The sequence below is a fragment of the Cimex lectularius genome, unplaced genomic scaffold (assembly GCF_000648675.2).
Source record: "Cimex lectularius strain Harlan isolate CLEC.00 unplaced genomic scaffold, Clec_2.1 scaffold41, whole genome shotgun sequence".
In the NCBI taxonomy this organism is placed as follows: domain Eukaryota; kingdom Metazoa; phylum Arthropoda; class Insecta; order Hemiptera; family Cimicidae; genus Cimex; species Cimex lectularius.
In genome coordinates, this window is record NW_019393011.1 from 641,476 (window position 1) to 648,700 (window position 7,225).

Here is a 7,225-nt window from a genome sequence, read left to right on the forward strand (position 1 = left end):
ATCGAGTACTCCACCAACCTAATTGAGTAAATGGTATGTAAATAGAAACCATTAAAATGATTTAAAAATAAATAAAAACTAATGAATTTTTGATCAATTTGGTTTATATTAAAATAAGTTTGTTGTAATTAATATAACGACAATAATGCATGCAGTTTGAATAAAAATATTTGTGTCCGGTTCTTATGTCTTCGACTGTACTCGCTGCTACCCGACGAAAATCTGGATGGGGATCGCAGAGCGTAAAGTAGGGTAGCGTAGCATAGCATCAGGCAGATGTGCATGGAGGTAATACAACCTTATGAAAAATTGGACTTTGCATTTGCGTCGGGCCGCATCGGGTAGAGTCGCATAGCGTTGCATCGGGTGTGTTCCCGGCTTTAGGAACAGCATGTGTTGGGTGCTGAATTGACCTGGCGGTTGACATCACATAGAACCTGGACGGATAAAACCGAATTCTGACTGATTGCCAACACCCGAGGTGGTGATTGTCGGATCCTGTATATTATTTTATTGTAAATTATAAAACTGGAAGTGCTGGACTGCGAGAAATGATAGGCTGAACTGTGTACTGTGTGTATATACGTGGGCAAATTTGCGCTTAGATAAATGCCAATACAAATACAAATCCTAGATAACACTGGGTCCGTTAAATTTGGTTCGTTGCCCTCAGGACAATTTGATTCTTGGTGAAGTCGGACAATCAAAAAATAAACAATATGTTTATAAATACACTGACCATATAAAAAACTGATCGAGGTTTCCGTAAAAAGTGCAAAAATTGACGTTTTAAAATTTTTCAATTTACTGGTGTATGACTGAAGCTAGAAAACCATTATTAAAAAAAAAAAAAACTGACCATATAAAAAACTGATCGAGCTATTCGTAAAAAGTGCAAAAGCTGACTGTGTTAGATTTTTGAATTTACTGATGTATGACTGAAACTAGGAAACCATTATTTAAAAATAAAAAATAAATAAATAAAAAAATAAATTAAAAAAAAAATACACTGACCATATAAAAAACTACAAAACTAATGTGTTAGATTTTTGAATTTACTGATGTATGATTGAAGTTAGGAAATCATTTAAAAAAGCCATCTTGTTCAGAGTAAAATTTTCTAAGAAATGAGAGACCTAGCGCAGGTCTGTGACTTAAAAGTCTGAGAAAATTTGAATTTCCAAAGTAGCCCATTTTTTCGCACAAAAACCAGTGGTCGGTATTTTTGATGGGCAGTGTAAATAAAATGCTCATTAATATAATTTTCATTTATCGAATTTAATAAATCGTGTGAATACAATAACCATTATGTAATAAAAATTGAATAGTACTTTGTATAAATAGAACGGTCAAAGCGAGTGAAATAAGCAAAACACAAAAAAGAAAGACTGGACGATATACATTTACTAAAGTCGTACGAGCGTGCGTACAGAAGGCTTAAAAATTTCTTTGTTCTTTGTACTTCAACTCTCATTATTCTGGACATGAATAAAAAGTGAATAAGAAAAAAAGCATCCCCCTTCAAAAAATGAATTGCTAAAAAGAGTCACAGAGCATAAATATCCTCTTTCATGTTGTACAATTTAATTTTTGCGCTCATTGAACAATTGTCGTTTTTCACATTTATTCTTCAAATCTGAATTTTTTATAAATTAAATTATACAAATTAAATCGACAACTTGTTTGGAAAATTAATTCCTCTTAGAGTATTAAACTTACATTCATTTCATATTTATTGGAAGTTAATCACCCTACGGAAATTCCAATTTCATTGATCGGGGCCATTTCTGACTGGCGTAGTTTACCGACATTTCAAGGGGTTAGAGGCAATTAGGAGGAGAGTAAAAAAAAGGCTTTCAACCGAGAATGGTAATTTACGCTCGGTAATGCACCAATCGGTTTAGAGTAAAAGCTCGAGATAACAGCTCGCCTCCCATACAAACGAATCATAATAAAAATACAATCCTCGATCCAATTTCAGATACGGGGAAATGTAGACGAAAAATGTTTGACATGCAACGTCACGAGATAATTCGATCCTATTTTATGAAGAAATAGGGTAAAAGTTGAGCAGAATGTTGTGTACATTGAAGAAAATACCTCGGTAGAATGGTTATAAAGACTTTATGAATTGACGATTACTTAATCATTTATTAAACAATATTTACCTCATTTTCCTTACTCTCGTTTTACAAAAAATGATGTCATTTGAAGCTATAATTTCTAAAACTTGATCGTACATTCATACGTCAACGAATCTTTATTCGTTTTGGATTATGGAATATGTAGTTTGATCGGGTGAATTGAAGTACGTTCGGCTAGTGTAAAATGGTGAAATTGGAAGCGGCAAAATGATCCTATTGGACAACAATTAGGAGAAGAATATTTGGAAATCCGATCTTCCCGGAAGAGAGGGTTAGAGAAATGGGAATGCAACCGGTCAATTCAATCTATATTATAATGTGCCTGCCGAGCCCAATTCAGAACGTGGTGTATTTGCCATATAGGCCTGACACGGAAGCCCAACTCAGCTTCCAGACCCTTTCAAATTCAAAGAATGTTTATTGCCCTGTTATGTAACGATTATGCATGTGTGTACTGATGGTGTGTAAATTGTATTCAATAATATTATTGAATACAATTTAATGGTATAGCTCCTTGGATGGTTATATAATTTATATCACGTTTTAGATTCTTGATTCAACTAAATGCCTTTAAAGGTTTTACATTCTACGGTTTTATTGCAAGGAGAAGGCCCACAAGACGATCGCTAAGTAGTATGTAGGAAGATGGAACAAACAACTTTGTTCAATTGAGCAGTAATGTACAGTGACTACGTGCTCCAAGCGATTCGGGCATACAACCATAATCAACAAAATCAGACACTCATGATTAGAAATGGGGACTGATTATAAGATCCCGGAAACATTCTTCACAACTTCCTATAAAGTCTCAACGGACTACAAAGGAGAGGAAGAACACCGGAAAACCTCAGATACCATTTTATGGTATACAGATATAGTACTGATATTGTTGTGTACCCTACTGTGTTTTGATAGTAAATGTATTTACTAGCGTGAATGTCAAGAGTAAGTGGGTCGATGGCGGAATATGGAGGATCCCCCATCAACCCCATTAGGTTAGTTATATACCAAGTGAAAAGGTTGATGGAGGACTATCCAGAACACTACCATCCTAACTGGGTAAATGATATGTAAATAAAAAAAGAACTCCGAAACCAATCAAATTGGATAGGAACTAAACAATTCAGGCATACAACCATAGTTAACAAAATCAGACACCCATTATTAGAAATGGGGACTGATTATATGATCCCGGAAACATTCTTCACAACTTCCTACAAAGTCTCAACGGACTACAAAGAAGAGAAAGAACGCAGGAGAACGTCAGATACAATGATATAGTATACAGATTGCTCCAAAACAAACGAAGGAACCGGATCAGGCATTTTCTGTACAAGCCCAAAACATGAGCAATCAAACTCATTAGGGAAGTACACCTCGGTCTTTCAAGCAGAAGTACATACCATCAATGCTTGTGCCCTGAAAAATCTTAAAAGATGCTGGCAAAAAAATCCTCGTAAGATCTGATAGCCAAGCAGCCATTAAAGCATTAGCAGGTGAAAGAATCACATCAAACTTAGTCAGTGAATGTATCCAAAATCTCCAAAACCTGGGGAAACACAACAACCTGATGATATCTTGGGTGTCAGGCCACAGGGGAATTTCGGGTAACGACTAATCAGACAGTCTGGCCAGAGGAGGATCTGCAAGACCTTACATAGGCCCTGAACCTATGTTGGGATAACAAAAACAAATGTAAATCCTCAATCGCACAATGGATCCAAACAAAACAAAAGGAGAAGTGGATAAACTCTAGCAGGGCAAACACATAGTAAACTTATGGTGAAACAACCCTCACAAAGACAGGCAAAAGCATTGCTGCAATTGGAGAGGGCCAAATTCAGAGGAGTGTTAGGCCTACTAACCTGTCACTGACATCTGATAAAACATCTACATAGCATGGGTATATACAACGATGATCCCATTTGCAGATTATGTAATGAGGAAGAAGAAATAGCCACTCATATCATCTTCGAATGCGAAGCAACAGCTCAATGGAGATTTAACCTAACGTAGGGAAAAAACTTAGGGAATCATATTGCAGCAGCGACAGTCAATGACCTGATACTTCTAAGGAGAAGGATTGAGTCTATTGCTCTGAACTAAGGAACCAGGAAGGTACAATAAGCCAAAAGGCTGCAGTGCCTGGGGAGCGCAAACCCCGCTTCCTAGTATCCTTTTATTTTACCATACCATACGTGCTCCAATAGTTTTCCATTCCATTTCGAACATTATTAATGCAACGAGAATTCAAACCAAATACTCAGACCCCAAGGGCAAATAGACCAGATCTTCCAAGCTGAGATTCACGCAATCGGGAGATGTACTCAACTCAACTTGACTAAAGGGTAAAACAGCAAGAACATAGTTGTCATGTCAGATAGCCAAGCAGCCATCAAAACATTAAGCTCAAATATCATTAGTTCAAAGATGGTGTTGAACTGCAAAACCAAATTAAACATACTAGGTTCGCAGAACAAAATCAGCCTCCGCTGGGTTCCAGGACACATGGTAATAAAAAACAACGAGAAAGCGAACACCCTTGCAAGGAAAGGAGCTGCTACACAGCTGATATGACCCGAACCCTTCTGTGGCATAGGAACCCACACTATCAATGAGTATCTCAGACAGAAGGACAAAACGAAAATGAAGGAACAATGGAATTGACTCATGGACACAGGCAATCCAAGAATCTAACAAATTTCGGAAGAAAAGAATACAGAATGTGTCAAAGGAAGCAGGAATCAACTGCGAATCCTAACAGGACACTGCAAGCTAAATTGACACTTAAAGAAGATTTGAATAATCCAAAACGGCACTTGTAGATTCTGCAAAGAGGCAGAGGAGACACCAACACACCTACTAACAAACTGCGGTGCTACACTTGCAGGAGGATGTACAATTGACCATGGAGGAGATTCAACCACTGAAACCGGGGGGTCAAGTTCCTTGACGAAATAGGACTCACTGGTGTGCTTTAGACAGAATACAATAGCTCTTAAAGGGCTCGGTATATTACACCACGACTATTATCTACATCTATTCCCAGTCTCCTCAGAAACTATCGGAGGAAAAATTTATATGCAAACACTAGCGGATTATCGACCACGATTCCCGTTTCAGGTAACACTTAAGAAAATTTGCCAATTTTTTAAGATTCTAAGATGTTGTTCTTATTTGTCATAAGTGAAATAAAACAGCTTGTCAATAGTAGCAACTGATTTGCTCTAAATCGAAACGATGACTGAGTTTTTAATACTAATAAGATCAAAAATTTATCCACTATATCGAACCCGTGTTCTCCATGGCAGCATTCTTGGTTCAATTCAGTTTTCAGTATACACTGCAGAAATCCCTAGATTAGAATATAGAGAAATCCTCACATTTGAAATCTACATGGCTATTCTTTCCGCAAACATGGACACGTTAGTGGCCTTCAGAAACCTCCAAGTACATCTCTCCTTTTTGGAAGAATGATTCAAGAAATGGAGAACCAGACTAGACAAAACGAAATCCCCAACATAAAACCTTTACCTTTTTTTCCAATGTACTACCATTCTGTGTCTCTTCCAGCAACAAACGTCCGCTATTTGGGACGTCAAATCGGCAAAATACTTGGGAGCTCCCTCACTCGAAACAAAAGAATAGAACTAAACGGACGACATAAACGTACGGAACTGAACAACCGAGCCTACTAATATCCAAAGAATGAAGTCCCTCCAGTCCAAACTCCTTCGAACCATTGCCAAGTCTCCCAACTTCGTATCCAACCTTACTATCCTCCTAGTTCTTCATATCCCATTTGTCTTCGAAATCGCAATAAATACAGACGCATCCATAAAGCCCAAGTTCCTCATCCCAACCAGACGCCTAAAGCGCGAATGGTTTCATGATTTCATCCCTTGTGAGGGAAGTGAATAGAGTTGTGTTAGATGTGTAATTAATCGATTACTTATCCACTCTTATAATCTTATAAAATTTACGAAGACAACACGGTTTCTTGTAGTGTACTAACGCTGATGTAGCATAATAATAATATTTACTGCAATCATAAAAACGCATTTCGAATTGTTCCCAAAATATTTGATAATTCAGCCTCATACGTATCATAATTCAACTGAGGAATCCTTGCTTTCAAAGACGGAAAATGTTTCAGATCCTTTCTTTTCAGTTGATCTATCATAAGTTGCAATTTACTTTTGAATGCGTTTACTGCGCTAATCATCTCAATAATAGTTTTTCCTTTACCTTGAAGCTCCAAGTTAACGGTGTTTAAGTGCATTGTGATGTCAGTCAAAAATGCCAAATCAGTCAGCCATTTTTNCTACTAGTCTAGAAACAACGCGGCTTTTCTTTGACAAGTGCCGCGCGTTCCTTTGATAAAGCCACCTTTTGCCGCAAGCAGTGTTATTTTATTACGTAATACATTTTTGTAGTTTAGTTACCTACCTACTTATTAAAAATTTTTTTCTTCTCGAGATCTACTCAAAAAGCACTCGCGATCGACTGGTCGATCGCGATCGACCGTTTGAGCACCCCTGCTTTAAACTTATTTTTTTAGTACACAACTTTTTTTCAAGACAACCATCCAATAATTTCCTACTACTCTTAGTTGCACCTATTTTCTAAATTTTTTTATTTTTATCTTGCACAATCATCCAAAACTTATTTCAGATTAATATAAGCATAATATTGCTAACAAGAGGAAGAATAACGGTTTATGATTAATATCCCACCAAAATTATTTGTTCAATTAGGTCAATGCAAAAGTTTAAATAATATTATCCTTAACCTTATAAAGGAAAAAGATCCGAGTGTTTAAGCAGCCATTTTTGACGCGGGCAAAGGATTGTGCACAGGATATAAAAGGATTTGAGAAAAGCAGTGAAAAGGATTTGAATCCAAGATATCTCGATCCATTCAGCTGTCATCCCCAAGACTAGATTTTAACGTTTACGTGTATTCTAAAACGACAATTCCGATCGATATCTCTACCAGAGACATTTCAATTTACTTTTTCGAAATCCACATCGAGGGAACGAATTTACGAGAAAAGTTCTGTCAACTTGGAGTATTTACGT